Raw genomic sequence first — 18,506 nt, 5'->3', positions numbered from 1 at the left:
GAATCTCCTCTATATCATTTAGCAGGAATTCTTCATGGGTCCATGAACCCAAGAAGACTGTGAGCTTGGATGGGAAAGATATTCATCTTTATTTGCACTAACCTCTAACTGAAATTTAGCACTTCCTTCCATGCAGGAGTGTGTTGGGAAATATTTAACAACCAGCTCTAGGGGTGGGGGTGGGAATATACTACTTTTAAGTTTAATCTGCATTATTAGCATTGTTTCCATCACTTTCGTAAGTTTAGGCAATCGTCAAAACAGTAAGTCAAACCCAAATTTTTATAGCCTTTGCTGATTTCTGAGGAGAAAATTTAACAGTCTGGTACAGGCTAGCACCAGCATACTCTTGCTTGAATAATGATAATAATAATAATAATAATAATAATAATAATAATAATAATAATAATAAGTAGAAGAACAATAGCTAGCATCCATTATATATTGCTTTGCAACTTCACAAATATCGTCTTATTAATCCTCACAACTGCCCTGTAAGGTAGATGCTATATTAACCCCCATTTTACAGATGAAGAAACTAGGGCTGAGAGACTGACTTACCTAGAGTCCACAGACTAGTAACTATCTGAGACAAGATTTAAACTCAGGTCTTCCTGATTATTTAAAAACATGACTTTGAGAAAGCTTCATCACCAGAGGCTTTATCAGGCTACTAGGTGTCCATGACACAAAAGAGGCTAGGCATCCTCAAGGCCACATGTGGCCCTCTAGGTCCTCGAGTTTGGCCCTTTGACTGAATCCAAACTTCACAGAACAAGTTGTGATGCCTGAAACTAAACATAATGTTTCAGGTATGGTCTGACCAGGGCAGAATAGGAGATTGCGCCTCCATTCTCATGGGTCCTCCTATGTCTGTCTGTGCAGCCCAAGATTCTATCTGACTTCTTGGCTACTATAATATATCACTGCTGAGAAGGGGATGGGATTCTAGCCATGTTGGGAAAGGATAAAGGAACAATTTGTTGGGTACTATAGCTGGGGAGCTGCTCCATTCAGAGACCTCCTTGGACTCTTCCATGGCTCCAGCACAGAGACTACTTGCTCCCTAAAGTAAGGCCACCTGCCTTCTTGTGCCAAATTCTAAGGGTAGCTCGGGCAAGCACCCAGTTCACCTCAGACCTGTGCCAGATTTCAAAAACAGTCTAGAAAGGGAGGAAAGGAGCTTGGACAATGGTCCTTGTGCCAAATCTCTAGGATTCCCATACTACCCTCTGTGTTAGTCAGAATCTACCCCTGCCCCCACCCAAGACTACCCTGTGACCCCTTTGGCAACCAAACCCCATGTAGCCAGCCTCCTGTGCAGTCCGGATTACTAAAAAGCTCTGAAACTCCAGGCACCTGATTAGATTAGAGAATGAGTTGTATTTCCAAACTGTAGCTCAAACCTAGGAGAGTCTTTGAGTCCTCAGGGCACAGAGGCTCTGGAGTAAGTAAGGCCTGTGAGAGCAGATCTCCCTCTTCTTTAAGAGAGGAGAAACCGCACTCCAAGGGTTAGTCAATGGAAGAGAGGACTTTATGAGCAGGGCATTTTAAAATCCAGTTAATTTTCTTTCATGATAATAGCTGACATTTATATAGCATTTAAAAGTTTGCAAAGTGCTTTTTTATATATATTATCGCATTTGAACCCTGCAAGATTCCTGTCCTCATTTTATAGATGAGGAAAGGTTAAATGACTTTGCTCATGGTTACCCAGCAAATAAGTGTTAGAGATAGTACCCACATATTCACAACTATAAATCCAGCACTCTAGTCACTATGCCTAGCTGCCTAACCAATTCTAATCATTTTCTATTATGTAGTTGCACCCCTACTGAACCCAAATAGCACTTGAGTTGGGAATGGAGCTCTCTAATAAATCAATGAGAGTCCCAAATTTGAGGGAATCCCACTCTAGCTCTCTAAATTATAACTTGTAAGCACTGGCTACTTTTCTTGTTTCTTCTGGCTATCTGACTCTCACTATCTTCCTACGCCAGATTTGTCACCACGTTTATAAAAATAGATGATGATTTCCCTGGCCTGCCTCTGGGTTCTTCACAGGTGCTGGTCAGAAATGCTATTCAGATAGGATCCTTCCTTTATTAAGAACCTACTGCATGAAAGCACAATTCTGGGCAATAGGGAAAGAGACAAAATTTAGGTTTTGGCACAGTCTCTACCCTTCTGGAGCTTACAATCTGGATTGGGATAAGACAAGCCCAGGTAGCTATAATATCTAATATTACGTAACAAGTATGTTAAAGAGTTGCCAAGAACCAGTGAAAGCTGTTTGAATTGGGCTATCTAGAATTCATACAAATAAAACATCATAGGTTATAGATTGAGGGCTGGGAAGGAATTTTAAAGGTCATCAGGTCCAACTCCCTAATTTCATAGATGAGTTATTGTTTGGCCTCTAATTTCTTTCTTTTTTCTTTTTTTGTTAATTTATTTTGAGTTTTCAACAATCACTTCCACGAGCTTTTGAGTTTTAAATTTTTCTCTCCCTCCCTCCCTCCTCACTTCCCTCCCCAAGATGGTGCGCAATCTGATATAGGCTCTACATATACATTCCTATTAATCATATTTTCATATTAGTCATGTTGTAAGGAAGAATTAGAACCAATAGGAGGAACCACAAGAAAGAGGAAACAAAACAAAACAGAAGGAAAAAAAGAGCAAATAGTATGCTTCGATCTGCATTCAAACTCCATAGTTCTTTCTTTGGATGTGGATAGCATTTTCCATCATGAGGCCTTTGGAGATGTCTTAGATCCTTGCATTGCTGAGAAGGGCTAAGTTTATCAAAGTTAGTTATCTCACAATGTGGCTGTTATTGTGTACAATGTTCTCTTGGTTCTGCTCACTTCATTCAGCATCAGACCATTCAGGTCTTTCCAGGTTTTTCTGAAGTCTGCCTGCTCATCATTTCTTATAGCACAATAGTATTCCACTACATTCATATACCACAACTTGTTCAGCCATTCCCCAATTGATGGGCATCCCCTCAATTTCAAATTCTTTGCCACAATGAAAAAGAGCAGCTATAAATTGGCCTCCATTTTCTAAGAGGACCAATGACATCAGGGGTGATATCTTGACTTGGGAGTGAATTGAATTTAAGCGAGACAGAGTTACACAAAGCCACCAGCCTTACTCTCCCTTCCAGAGTCATCAAAGTCCAGTGGCAGGACAAAAGTCATGACGACTGTTGATGGCCTGGGATGCAGTGAATGACGTTGGTGCTTGGATGTCTGACCAAACTCTAAGCGCTCCACAGTGCCTGCTTTAGCCACTTTCATGGCCATTGGAACAAATTGTCCTTATCTCCCCATTCTGCCCAGGAGAAGTCTTCACTTGCTCGAGGTAGACATCCCCCTAAGTCACTGATGGGTTTGAGACTTATTGGTTATCCCCAACCTGGGTTAGCCCGTCTGCCAAGATGCTTTACCCACATACGGCTGCTTTTTCTTGGAGCGGCAGGTGAGAGATGAGTGACAGGTGCCAGTCCTCCTGAACACCCCATATAACCCCACAGATGAGTAAACTGAGGCTTAGAGAAGTTAAGGGACTTGCCAATTAACATACAAGTAGCAAGTGCTAGAGGTGGGTTTTGACCCTGGGTGCTCCTGACTCCAAGTAGACTGTTCTATCTACTGTCTGTCATTCTGTCAGAGTTAGAAAGTATCGTAGATATCATCTAGTCACTAGATTCTAGTTCAGCAACCTTATTTTACAGATGAACAAAAACAAATTGAGGCCGCAAGAAAGGAAGTGACTTGTTCATAGGTCACGTGACTAGTTAGTGGGAAAACAGAGACTGGAACCTAGGACTTAGGAAGCATAATTCAATCTTCTTTCCACCAAGCCCCTCCATAACATCCAGCTAAGGGAAAACTACCATTTTCTGGACATTTCTCCCAGGACAAAGCTTTTGGCAGAGACAAGTCAACCCTGGTATGAGCTGCTGCACACGAGCACCTCACACATCCAAGCCCAGGTCTCCTGACTCCTAGTCCTGGAAAGTATTGTAGTTAAGAGAAATATGCTACATGCACCTTTCCCTCATTAGGGAGATGGCCTGCTTCCTTGGGCTTTCTGTCACTGACTTTAATGGAAGAAACCTCCTGCATCATCAATGGCTGTAGCAGAAGCTGTATCTCCCACCATGTAGTCCAACCAGCATTTTGTCCTAGAAGTGCATGAGGAACGCCCATAAAATATGGTACCTGTGGAGCATGGGAATGGAAAATTAAGCAGGGTACCTTAGGAATGAGTTACTCCTAAGAAACTTGACTGCATTATTGCAAATAATAATACTTTATGCTGCTAAGCATTTTATGGCTAGGAGGTCAACAAACTCCATTGTTCATTTGTCCTTGTTCATTTCCACCCATCTATGTCAATATGTTTTCAAGGGAAAAGAAAAAGGAAGCAAGTTGACTCAATTACTTGAGCATCATTGTTCTCCCAGCATTTTATAGACTATAAGGATCCTTGAGAAGAGTCCAGAAACCTAAGTATGCTTAAACCTCTTTTTCCCTGCTGCTTGCAACCTAACCATTCTGGATAGCCAACCAGAAGAATAAACATTTACTAAACCCAGGTCATCACCAATACACCAAAAGAGGAAGAGGTGAAATTTGGGGCATGTAAATTGTTACAGAATCATAGATCTTCAGAGCTAGAAGGAACATAGCTAGTCCAACCCATACCTGAGCAAGCATCCACTCTACAATCTACCCGAGGGGTAGATTGCCTGAAGAACTTTCACCCACTAGACCACTCAGCACATACAGAATCAAAATCTTCTCCATTGCCACCTCTCACTTAATGTACTGGCTGATAGGCAATGTGGTGCAGTGGCTAGAGTATTAGACTTGAGTTTGAATTCTGCCACAGACAATCACTAACAGTGTGACTTTGGCCAAGTCATGTAGCCTCTCTCAATCTCGCTTTCCTTATCTGTAAAAAGGAGAGCATAATAGGGTTATTGTAACGATCAAATGAGAGAAGGTTTGCAAATCTCGAACAGCTACCTAGATGCTAGCTATTATCACAGCAGAAACAAAAGCCCATTTTTATTCTTTCCTGGCTCCATGACTTCCTTCACAACATTTCCAATGCACCTAACCTTCAATCTCCAGCAATTAGAATCCTCTCCCTCTGTTAAAGGTCCAGCACAGCACCCTCGTCAGGCAAAGCCCAGCAATGGCTGGTGATGGTGGAGAAGGGTCCTTGAGACCCAGAACCCAGAACTTCTTTCCTGACCTCACCTGAGCAGGTTGAAGTGATCTCTCCTTTCCCAAACTTATGGCTCTTTCCCAGGATGTCTCTTTGTCCCTATCACATGCTCCTCTGCATCCTAGTTATTTGTGTAGAAGTTGCTTCCCCCCATTGGGTGTTAAGATGTGTGAGGCTGGCAGGGAATATGACTTAGTTTATCTATATATCCCTGGCACTGAACATAAAATATAAGGATTGTTCAGTCTGTTGAACCCCAGCGACCAAAATAACCAGAATCTTGTCATAGAATCATGAGATTTAGAACTACAAGGGTCCTTGAGACCCAGAACTTAGAAATTCAGGATCTAGAAAGGACTTTAGGCCATAGAATGTCAAGGCTGGGAGGGGCCTTAGGACATAGTATGTCAGTGTTGGGAGTGACTTTGCCATTATCTGGTCCAGCTTTCCCCTGCAAACACACAAGCAGCATATTCTAGCTCTTAAAATGAGGGGATGGCCTAAATTATCTCCAAGTGTTTTTTCCTTCTCAAAATTTGCAGCCTTGAAGTAGCAAAACTGGATTCAAGTCTTTATGCTCCCACTTCCTTCTCTTCTTGATCACTCAGTGGCTTGCCTTGTAACTATTGTCTTCTCCACCATCACCAGCCATCCCTGGGCTTTGCCTGACAAGGGTGCTGAGTCTTGGGGGGAATGTCTCCAGCCTTCAGATTATCCTCTAGGCTTGCCCGCTTCCTGCTCCCCCAAACCTCTAAGCCAATGGTTCCCTCTTCTAGCCCATGAGCACACCCTCTGAGTTCTCTGCCCATTTGTTCACATACACCCCTCAGTGGATTCTCCCCTCCAGCCTCCCCCCACCCCCACTCCACAACTTCTGCTTGGCTGCCCATTATCTTCACTTCACAGGCCACCCCAGCGGACCAGATAAGCAAGACCATGTCACCCCACAGCAGAAAGCTCTTGGCCTGAAAAAAGCACCCAAACTGTTGAGTCCACTCTCCCCAAGTTTTTCTCCAGTCCTCCCCACCCCCCCCATCTGCCCCATATCCTGCAGGAGACTTAGGAAGCGTCTTTGAGGTACAGAAGAAATAAAGAAACAGGAGAAGCCATATGTTTCTTGATCACAAATAGACCCTTTGCTAAAAGGGCAAAAAGTTTTCCTCAAACTGGGAGGGGAGAGTAGTTCTACTGACATTGCAGAAGGCTGATGATCTAATTTTGCTAATCTATCTTTTAAAGAATGTCCTATTCCTCTTTAACCATGCTGAAAGAAAGACCCTCTCCTGGAAGGATGTTCAGATGACTCACATGATCCAGGGTTTGTAGGACAGACTGGGGTGAGCTGCAGGGAGTTCAGAAACATCCACCATCCAAGTTTTCTGACCTTTCCCCTTCACCAGAATCTCCTGCTCCTCTCCATCTTCAGCTCCTTTTCCTATCACTTCTTCATTAGGCCTGGTTTTGATCTCCCTTTCCTGAGTGATTTTGTTCAAAATTTAAATAAATGTGTTACTTGGAAAATGGCCTCTAGTAGTTACTGTTTAGAGGGTAGAGAGACAGTGAAAACTGAGACTGTCAACTGAGATTAGCTGGGGAGAAGAAAACCTAGAGCCTCTGGAGTCCTCCCGTATCACAGACACAATGGGACTTGGAAGGTGGTCATGTGGTTTATCCTCCTGCCTTTAAGCAGAGTTTCTTTTTCTTTCAGGCAATTGGGGTTAAGTGACTTGCCCAGGGTCACACAGCTAGTAAGTGTCTGAGGTCACATTTGAACTCAGGTCCTCCTGACTCCAGGGCTGGTGCTCTATCCACTGCGCCACCTAGATGCCCCTAAACAAGTTTCTTAACCTGAGATCCATGACCTTTTTTTCAAAAAATATTTTCATAACTATTTCAATACAATTGATTTCCTTTGTAATCCTATCTATTTTATTTTATACATTTAAAAAATGTTCCTCTGAGAAGGAGTCTGTGGGTTTCACCAGACTGCTCAAGGGGTCCATGGCACAAGAAAAGTTAAGAGCGTCCACTTCACAAGGATGCATCTAAGGTTTCCAAAATGGACAGAAAGACTTCTAAGATTTAGTTTGGAACCAGTGCCACAAATTCATGTCTTGAAAGTGGGTCAACCGTGTACTTAGCTGCTGCATCACAGAGCCCTGTAAATAAATAGCCACAATTCTCTGCAACATTAGAAAGGTTTAGTTAGCAGACTACCCCTGCGCCAGTGGCTATTTTCACCTCCAGATATAGTCAGCCAATGAAGGGGTCTCAAGTTTTTCAAATGGCATCCTATTAGCTCATTTAATAACATCCTTATTTCTAAGGGTAAGAGGAAAGGGAGGTTCAGAAACTATAACTCTTAGACCCTACCAAAGTGGATTACATGAAATGTCTTTCAGATCAAAATCATGTTTCCCTTGTAATTCTAGAAAGGGGAGGAAGAACTTAGATCTTAACTAGGTTCCAAATTAGAACCAGCCATTTTATTTTAATCTGCTGCCCAGCCCCCGACAACAAATCTCTCCTTCTCTTGTGGACTTTCACACTGGAGCTCTGCCAAATATGCAAGGAAGAATTCAGCCCCCATTGTTACTTTAAATATCCCGTGTAGCTAAGACCATACCATCTAGGAATGTTTAAGTATGGGAATTTTTCTTGAGGCCCTCGGATGTCTATATAAATAATTTATTTGTTAGATGTCTTCTCAATCCCAGCTTGCATTTCAATGACAGGCTCCCACCCCTGAAAAGTGAATAAACCAGCCTTGTAAATAAGTATAAAACTGTTACTGGCCTACTCCTCTCCCAAGAGATGTGACATTCATAGGCACAGATATTTCAACCAAACTGCCTTCTGTCGTCCTGGCGTAAATTATTAAGATGATTAGGAGATTGGCTGTTTCCAAAGCTGCCATACACTTTTCCCCAAAATGAAGGTTCTATGATCAAGTTTAAGGTTTACGGATCTTGGTGCTTTCATCCCTATTTTAAGGGAGAGAGACTTGAAAAGCCCTGCTTTCCACCAATGGGGCTATAACTCTGGTAACTTCGCCCCCCCCCCCCAATACTTAAACATGAATAAAAGAGAGCTGTCAGCAACAAGTGAAACAAATCAGTTTGTTGAGGTGTGGTCGCCCTCTCTCCTCCAGCACTAACTCTTCCCCAAAGCCCATTGGCCCAAACTCCCCCCTACTCTCTCTCTCTCTCTCTCTCTCTCTCTCCTCTCTCTCTCTCTCTCTCTCTCTCTCTCTCTCTCTCTCTTCTCTCTCCTCTCTCTCTCTCTCTCTTCTCCTCCCTCCTCCTCCTCCTCCTCCCTCTCTCTCTCTCTCTCTCTCTCTCTCTCTCTCTCTCTCTCTCTCTCTCTCTCTCTCTCTGAATCAGAAGACCTGGTTATAAACAAACAGGTCTGCAGGCTCCAGGCTTGGGGCTGGACAAATTCAGCGGTGGGGCTCAAACAGATCACACCGAGATATGCCAGAGAGGTAGCATTCCAAGTGAGCTTGCAAGAGGTTCTGTTGGGTTTAGGGCTTCAGGGTATTATTATTTCCTACAGGACTTTAATTTCATTCCATTTATTCTGAGGAAGTGAAAACCATTCCAGAATAATCCCTCTGCCCTCCCCTCTTTCCCTCCCTCCCACTAATCTTTTGTTAAAGCCAAAAAAACCTCCCTCCTTTATCTCTAGCACTGAATTATTACTCTTCTTTTAAAACCCAAATCAGATGCCACTTCGCTCCATGAAGTTTTTCCATATTTCCCCATTTGGTTGCAACCTCTTTTCCCTCAGGACTTTATTGTACCCCTACAATGCACTTAGGGTCATGTACTGAGAACTGGAAGGACTAAGTCCTTCCTCTGACATATATAGGCTGTGCAACCTCAGGCAAGTCATTTAACTTCTCAGGATGACCTGGCAATTCCCCAAGACCAATAATTGTCAGACACATTGGTAGCATCTTCATTAAGCTCCTTATAACAATGAAATTTATATAGTACCAGAAGAATATGGGACCATAAATATAGAACTGGAAGGGACCTCAGAAGTCATCCAGTCCAATCTCCTCATTTTACAGATGAGAAAACTGAGGCTGCTCCCAGGTTAACTGAATTGACCAAGTTCAATAGAGATAGTGAACACCACAGGCAGAATTTGAACCCAGATCCTCTGATTCCATACCTACCTTGTTTTCTACTGCACCACCCTGTCCAGAAATATTGTGCATTATAGGTATCTATGTTTGTGTCATCCCCCAACTAGACTCTTAAGTCCCATGAGGGTGGGACACGTAGATCATCTAAATATTACATGTGACTCAGATCTAGATGGATGCTTTGAACACAGATGGGTAATTCATGAATGTTTGTTGATGTTATACAATATTCCAACCTTGTCTCCTCTCTCATTCTTTCCTGCAGAAAAGAATTTGTACTTGTAGCTGCTTATGCCAGAAAAAAGAGTTACCTTGACCCTGACTTTTAAATACTCTCTTCCCAAACCTCATGTTAGGCCAGCCTCAGCAGATGAAGGTTTAGAGGGGATGATCTGGTGATTATATTAGAAGCACTTGAAGGGGAAAAGAAGACAGCTGGGATATTTCCTTTCTGTCTGCTCCCATAGTGGCCAAGGCTATAAATCTGTGGCTGGCATGTTGATGTCTTCTTCCGGGGGCTTGGGTGAAATTTTCATGTAAAAGTCACCTTTGTTGGCTGGCAAATCAACAAAGCCCCAGGAGGCTCAGCATAAAAAAAAATGGTTTCCTTTGCCAAGCACATACCCAAAAAAGGAGTTTGTGCCTATACTTATAACTGTAGGTCTGAGAGGCAGAGCCTTAACCAACAATTCTGGTCCAGGGCAAACACTACAAAATTTGCACCTGGGAGAAATAACACAAAAGGTTCCATCAAATCAACATTTTAGGACCAATTTAATGGGGGTGGGAGATAGGAAAGAGACCTCAGATTTTGGAACACAAGGTCCTGATAGGAGAGGGATCCTGGGATGCCAGGGAGGTGAGCAGAGCAGCTGGGCAAAGAGCAGCTAACCTGAGGTATGTCCAGAAGGAGGGGGGAGTAGGGGCAGGAAGGAAGTGCCATCTGGTAACCTCCTATTTTAACTAATTATTTTTGATAACTAGGTTCGAAGCTCAGTTGTTTCTACCTGCTAAAGTACAAGTATTGTCAGTACTGGATACATTTTGTGGCAAAGCTCTGTGTCTCTTCCTAGTTATAACTCTAATAAGAATGATGACCCTATTTTACAGAAAGGGGGAGGTATGGGGGCATGAGTTATAGAAGGTAAAGAACTTGTGCAGGGTCTCTGTTCCCCAACCCTTAAAATATGCTTCTATTTTCACCTGGGCAGAGGACGCTTTCATTGAAATTTAATGAAAAATTTGAGGGCTGTGCCTTGAGATTGGGGAAATTGTTCATAATTCACTGCCTATCCTGACCTTACTCTCCTATACCACTCAATCTGCCCCCATTCCTGTCCCTGTGCCCCCTCTCCCCCACCCCCAGCAACCCCACCATAGGGGCAGGGCAGGTAGAGAAAGCCTGGAACAGGAAATGTCAAAATAACTCATAACTGGGTAATGTCTATTCACAGGAGTAACATTTTCCAGAGCTCTAATTCTTCTCTGCTTCCCCCCACCTCCACCCCTGCCCCCCTTTAATCTCCCCAGCCCCAGCATTCTAGAAGTCATTTTTAATCGTATATAAGACAGCTTCAGGTGTGTGTAGGATGGGGTGAACCCTGGGTTCAAAACAAGGGGCATCCCCATCTCCGAGGTGGGCCTAAGGCTCAGCGCACACCACTTGCTCCCAGGCCCACATCTGAAGCCCTCTCTGGAGACAGACAGACAAATGGTTCAGATAATGATCACTGGCCTTACCATTTTGTTTTCCTTCCTAATGATAGCAACCTCCGGTATGACACACTGATTCACTTCTACTCTTCCTCTGACAGCTGGAAAATTTTACACATCTTAGCCAAGGGACCTGGAGGACAGCTCCTTTCCCCCAGGCCCCTCCTCACCCCTGGGAGCCCGCAGAGCTGCCATCCGGTACAAAGACCAGGGAGGCTTCCTTTCTTCTGGAGGGGGCAGGGGTGAGGTGGGGGGGGGGAAGAGGGAGCAGAGAAGAGAGGGAGGTCAAGGCAAAGTGCCTCCCCTTGACCAAGCTGTAAAGTTTAGTTTAAACTCTCTCCAGGTCAAAGCTACCAAAACAGTATCAGAAGGTGTGAAAACAAAGTTAGGAGTTCACAGGGTTTGATGCTTCTTCCTGAAACTCAAGGGAATAAAATGCCTCAGAAGATGAGGCCAGAAACTATCCCGGTCAGAGGAGAACTTTTCAACTCTTATACCAAAGAGTTTCCTGAGCAAAGAAGGAGGGGGGTGGGAGGAGAAAGAAGTGAAGGGACGGAACAACTTGAATTAATTAGGAAAGCCCTAAACTGAGCTATATTCCTTCTTTCCCTCCTTCCTTCCTTTTACCTTCTTCCCTTCCTTTCTTTTCCCTTTCTTTCCTTTTGTTCTTCCCTTCCTCTCTCCCTCTATTCCTTTCCTTCCCTCTGTTTCTCTTCCGTCTCCTCTTTTTTTTCCCTTCCCTTCCCTTCCCTTTCCTTCTTATCAAAACATCCTTCATAGGGTTTTACAATTAAAAGGGACCTTAAACTTCAGGTCAAGCCATCTCAATTTTAGGTGAGGAAACCAAGGCTCGTAAAGAAGTGATTTGCCCAGTCACACAGCTAGTAAAAGACATTCTTCCTTTCCTTCCCTCCATCCAACTTTCCTCCCTTCCTTCCGTTCCCCCCTTCTCTTTTTTCCATATTTATTGAATTTCTAGGGGGCCAGCCCTAGGGGGGAGAAGAGAGCACACCCCCAAAGGTAAGAAACAATGCCTGCTCTCCAGGAACTTGCACTGCCCCTTCAACTCCAAGATTAAGCTAAGTTTACATTCTGGTTGAGAAAGCAAGACATCCACATAAATATAAATAATAATAGGATATTATGTGAAAAACTTACAGGAGCAGACTAGCTAGGCAGAGAAGAGAGGGGATCCCTGAAACGCTATTCCATTAAGAACTATAGAAACAAAGGTGACAGTGGCAGGAATGAGCATGGTCTAGATAAAGGACAGGGAGGAAACTTACTGTCATGTGGAGGGGGAAATAAGGTTGAAAACAGGACCAGCCTTAGGGGAAAAAATGAGATATTTGCAACATTTGTCTTGGGGACTCCAGCCTCTCTGAACTTAAAAAAAAAATGTTCTGATGAAAGAGACTGCTAAAACTAATTTGTACTAAACTGAAAAGTAGGGGAAGATGATATTTTTTGCTGGTTGTTGGAGAGGAATCTCCCTGGCCCTAGAAACCAGACCCATGGTAGGATATCTCCTACTGGTGAAACTATTCCTTGGTGGAAAAGGAAGTCTTTCCTACACTGCTTGCTGAGGAATCTTTCCTCAAATTATTATAAACTGATGGAAGATGTGTCTTGCCCTGTCCTCCCTTCTCTGCCTACCATACTTCTCTCCTTTCTTTTAGTCTTCCCAGTCTTCTTTCTTTTTCTTTTCTTTCATTGCAGCAACAAATGTTTATCAGTCAGCCACTGAACATTTATGAGGCACCTACTATGTACAGGGAGTGCGCTGCTTCATAAAAGGAACACCAAAGTGAAACAACAGAATTCCTCGAGGAGCTTAATTTTGAGCAAGGATAGCACAACCTTCTCCCTAGGCTGACTAGACAGAGGTGATAGAATGAGGTCGGAAGCACACTAGGCAGGAGTTGGGAGACCTGCCTTCCAATGCCTGGCTCCAATTCCTGTGTGACCCTGGATAAGCCACGCTCTTCTCTGGGCCTCGGTGTCATCTTCTTCATACTATTCTTTCTAGGCTAACCCTCCCATCGTGGTTTTTAACACAAAAGTGTCAGGAGCAGCCAAATAATGGAACTTGGGGAGCCACTGTTTGGGGGAGAGAGAGATGAGGAGGGGAAGAGAGTGTTCTCCAGGCCCAGCTGTCCTCGGGGAGATTAACCTTTTCTATTTTCTGTAGCCGTTAGCCTGATGCTTAGCCAACCAATAGCTAAGCCCTTAATAAAAATACTTGTTGAATAGAGTCTTTGATAATATGGACAGATCCCCAAACCGCTAGTGTTATTCACACTGCCTACTGCATAAATCTGGTTATACAACTGTTATAGAAGGAAGGAGACACGCATTTATCAAGTGCCTCCTATGTGCCTGGCATTACACTAACCATTATACAAATGCTATCTCATTTGATCATCTTAACAAGCCTGAGGGGTAGGTGCTATTTGTATTCCCATTTTACTGGGGAGGAAACTGAGACAAACAGAAGTTCAATAACTTGCTTGCCCAAGATCACACAGCCAGAAAGTCTGTAAGGCTGAATTTGAACACAGGTCATCCTGACTCAAGGCCCAATGCTCTGGCCGCTTAGCTGCTTCTATGGCTAAAGAGTACCTTCACAGGAGACCCAAAGTGAGTTACTGTATACCAAAAGGATCACCTAAGAGCTAAGGCACTTTCAAGTCCCCCACACTAAAGGTTCTAACCCAGGGGTGGGGAGCCTGTGGCCTGGAGACCACCCGTGGTCCTGTAGGTCCCCAAGTGTGGCCTTTTGACGGAATTCAAACTTCACAGAACAGCAATTTGAACAAATTGTTTGGATTCCATCAAAGGGCCCTACTTGAGGACTTAGAGGGCCACGGGTGACCTCGAGGCCCCAGGTTCCCCACCCCTGTCCTAACCCTTAGGAGACTTCCATAACTTCCCTTTAGGTAACCTAAGGTTCTGCCCTAGCCTGAGGGGAGTAAAACAATTAATGGAAGTTAATTGTTTCCTACGATAGCTTCAGATGATATCTCTGGCAGGCTTCTTGGAGGTGAGTGAAAACATTAGTTTGAGATTTGGTTTTCCTTTGGAGCTGCTTCATTGTTCTTTGGGGGAAAGAGGGGGGGAAGGGGGGGACAGCTGGGAGAGGAGAAGGGAGTTGGGAACTGATTTCCTTTCATATCGCTCAACCTTCCTCTAAAACCAATGCTGTAGTGGGAATTTTGACACCAAAGCCACTCTTCTGAATAAATCCTCAATCAATCAATCAACAAACATTCTTAAACTACTACTACGTGCCAGGCACTACGCTAATCTAGTCGGGATGAAAGTAAAACTGTCCCTAGGAGCTTGTACTATAATGGGAAAGACTTGTGCCCATACATGCATGCATGTATGAATACAATGTAGTTTGGGGAGGGAATACACAACGCAGGGCTTTGGAAAGGCTTCATGTAGAAGGTTGTTACGTTCTTGGGTTGGGTCTTGAAGGCATTCAGAAATTCTGAAAAATATTCTACCACAAATTTGGAAATGTCTTTTGGGTTGTAACCGATTTGACTTTAGATGTTCATTGCAATAATATTTAAGCAATCTAAGGAAGGTAAGGTATGAACCCAGATAAATATAAACAAGCAAGCATAATTGCTAGATCACTAGATTTAAAGTCAGAAAGGATCATAAGAGTCATCAAGTACCACCTCCTCCTCCTTCATTTTGCAGATAGACACAGAAAGGTTAAGGAACTTACTGAGTGTCACACAGCTAACACATAGGTGAGGTGGGATTTGAGCTCAGATCTTCTTGATTCCAAGTCCAGGGCCCTCTCCTCTATGACAAGCTACCATAATGGTTTGTGACATTTCATATTGTTAACTTTTCACATCAAAATGTCTTCTCTCCCATGCTAGATATGGACCTCCATCTATACACACATATACAACATACCTCTGCCCCTATCAATAAGTGCTTTGTATATGTATTGTCAATAGATATTTGTGAAATGGATGAATGAATGCTGATTTTTGTGTTTGGGATTTTAGATCATTTATATGCATTGTCCATCAGGTGGATAAGCTGTAGTCGTTAAAAACAAACAAACAAACAAACAAATACCGCAAACCTGAGTTATCCATAGGAGGTATTAGGGAATAGTAGAAATGTGAGAACCACCCATGTAAGACATACTCATACCTATCCAGGCTGCTGATTTGTCCCTCTTACTTGTGCTCATTCTCCTTCAGGGCCTTTGCTTATGCTCTTCCCCTCTCTCTGGAATACTTGCCCTCTCCCTTTGTCCCCCTTCTATCTATATATTTCTATATTCTTTAATTTCTGCTTCCTCCATGAGGCAGTCCTGACAACCGTTACCACCTGATTTCTACACTTCCTCAACCTGCCCTGGCTGCCAGTATCACACGGTTTTGCATTTAGGTACCTCTTCTCTTAATCTTTTTTCTAATTGTTCCATGTGGGTGAGCCTGTGATTCTCTGCTCATTTATATGCTCCCAAATTCTGCTTTTGACACTTTCCACCCACTGGGAGCACCCAGCACAATGCGGATCTACTGTAGACTCTGAACAAAGATTTGATTAATGGATTTCTATCATTCTTTGTACCTACTTAGACTAGTTGTCTTTGTGAGCCATCTTCCAATCAGATGACTTCCTTCCATTATCTTTCATAGGCCAAACCTAAAGGTCTTCCAGAACCCTTACCCACAGTTAAGCTTTGAATGAGCTCCTTCCAATGCATCCCAAAACACAAGCCATCTATCATCAGGGAGTGGCTGAACAAGTTATGATATATGAATGGAATGGAATACTATCATGGTGATAGAAATGATGATGGGGATGGTTCCTGAGAAAGATTTAAAGACTTATATGAGCTGATGTAAAGTGAAATTCAGAGAACCAGGAGAACAATATATGCTATAACAACATTGTAATACACAAACACTTTGAAAGACTTAAGAACTCTAATCAAGGCAACCATGATTCCAGAAGACCCGTGAAGAAGAATGTTGGCCACTTCCTGCCAGAGAGGTAATGGACTAAATATTCAGAATCAGACATATATTTTTGGACATGGCCAACGTGGGAATATTTTGTTTGACTATGCATATTTGTTGGAGGGGTGCACTTCCTTTCTTCCTTCTCAATGGGATAGGAGAGGTGGGAAGAAGATAAAATGAATAATTTCAATATTTGAAAAAGGAACACAAGCCAAAAAGCCTATGACTTTCTAAAGCAACACCAGCAAGCCCATAAGTTATTCATTTGCCTCCCCTCCTTCCTCCCCCCCCCATTTTGGGATTAGCCACCCAGGGGGTCATAAAATGCAAAAAGGAAGCCAGGCTCACAAACAATAGTAGGAACCTCCACTCCGAGGGCAGGGCCAGTGGTTTTTTAACCACTCGAACCTGTAGGTTGGTCTGTCTGTCTTTGGGGAAGTGGGCAATAAATAGCCTGTCTGAGCTGCTATCGAGAGGATATGGGCTATTTATAAAAATTCTTGGGCTTTTTGAACTCTGTTTAAAGAGGCAATACGGTAATTGAGGCTCAGCATTAAGGGCCAAAATGCTTCAACAAACAAAGCCTCCTAACTCCCAGCTGGAAAGAGCCTACCCTATATTGGGAATAGAAGGGAAATAATCACTGGGCCACAGAGAAGAGGTGGAGACCTCTTTACTGTATGTCTAAGGTTGTTGGGAAACAATTGTTTGCTTCGGAAAAGCCTAGGTACCAATAATGTGTAATAATAGGTACCTTCCTTAGTAGGGAAGCTAAGGGTTTTATTTCCTTACTGTGTATGGGTCATGGAATTTAAGCATTTCTCTGGAGGTCTGCGGGGATGGATCTGAGAGTCCATATCCCCACCCCATGTGTATCCATAAGGTGACAGGCTAGGGTTAAGGGGGAGCAGTCCTGACGAATGAGGAGTCAGGACTGGGTAGACATGACTTTGGGCTCAGGAACAGCATGTTCTAAACTTCCTAGCTCCCCAAAAGTGGAATGGGAAGAAGGCAGGGAGGGCTCACCAAAGGTCTTCATCCAAAGGCTTGAAGCAAAGGTGATAGAGGGAATTCTTGTTTAGGTATGGGCTAGATGAGCTGGTCTCCGAAGTGCCTTCTAATTCGGAGATTTTCCTCAAGACCTGGGCTTTTACAAATCAAGTTTGGACTGGGATGGGGGGGGCAGCACTTTCAAGATGGAGGGAGGAACAACCATGATGGTACCAGCTTTGCCTGGGGCTACTTTTTCTCAACTGGTGGTTGAGAAACAGCACTGGCCCTAGAGTCAGAAGACTTGGGTACAAATTCCACTGTAGACATTTACTATCTGTGTGACACTGGGCAAGTCACTTAACCTCCTAGGGCCTAAATTTCCCGAACTGTAAAATAAAGGAGTTAGAGTAGATGGCCCGTGGGTCCCTTCCAACTCTACATCCAATAGGCTAAGATAATACCAGCACACAAGCTGGATTGGATGTACCTTTCAAGGACCAGCTTATATACTCATTTGGGGGGACCTATGATGGACAATGTTGATCAATCTGCTTATTCCCCAGGAGAAAGCAAGATCCTTAAGGGCAAATTCCTTTGGTTTTTGTCTGTTTATCCCCATTTCCTAATACAGTGCTCTGCATGTAATAGATGCTTAATAAGTGTTTGTTTTGAACCTCTGTGAACAAACACCAGATCTTTGGGTGAGGAGCCTTCCTAGAAGGATCCCTTGTCTAATAGGTTAGGCTGTTATTATTATATTCTACTAGACCTTATTCTCTGATACATACAAGATTCGAGATGCCTCTTATTCACTTTGCAAAATTTTAGTCCTTTTCTTGTCCTCGACCAGAGGCGATAGAGTGTGACTAACATTGGTCAAATGAGCAAGATGATTTAGAGAACAAAAAAGATAAAGGAAAAAAAGCCTATGGTTCTTTAGGCTGTAAAGACAAAGTTAAAAAGTGCAAAGTATGGGGGGGGTACAGTGGATAGAACTCCATCCTTGGAGTCAGGAGGACCTGAGTTCAAATCTGGCCTCAGATTTGATACTTGACACTTACTGGCTGTGTGATCTTGGGCCAAGTCACTTAACCCCAATTGCCTCACCAAAAAGCAAAAAAAAAAAAAGTACGAAATATGTTCAATTTTTACCAATTAGTAGATCAATTAAATCTAGGGGATTGGGGCAGAGAAGGATGCTGTTCATAGCAGACCAAAATCAGCAGATACTACTTAGCCTCCTAAATGTGTGTGGAGTATCACAACTTAGATAATCTGCCTGCTCTGAGGGAGTCTAAACTCCAAGTTTAGTAAGGGCTAAAGAGAAAAAGGTAGATCATCAATATTTTTAGGATGGAAAGTGATGGAGGGAAAGGGTGGATGGAGTTAATTAA

This window comes from Phascolarctos cinereus, unplaced genomic scaffold (genome assembly GCF_003287225.1).
Source record: "Phascolarctos cinereus isolate Bilbo 61053 unplaced genomic scaffold, phaCin_HiC Scaffold_2;HRSCAF=192, whole genome shotgun sequence".
Classification (NCBI taxonomy): Eukaryota; Metazoa; Chordata; class Mammalia; order Diprotodontia; family Phascolarctidae; genus Phascolarctos; species Phascolarctos cinereus.
This window is presented reverse-complemented; position numbering follows the sequence as displayed.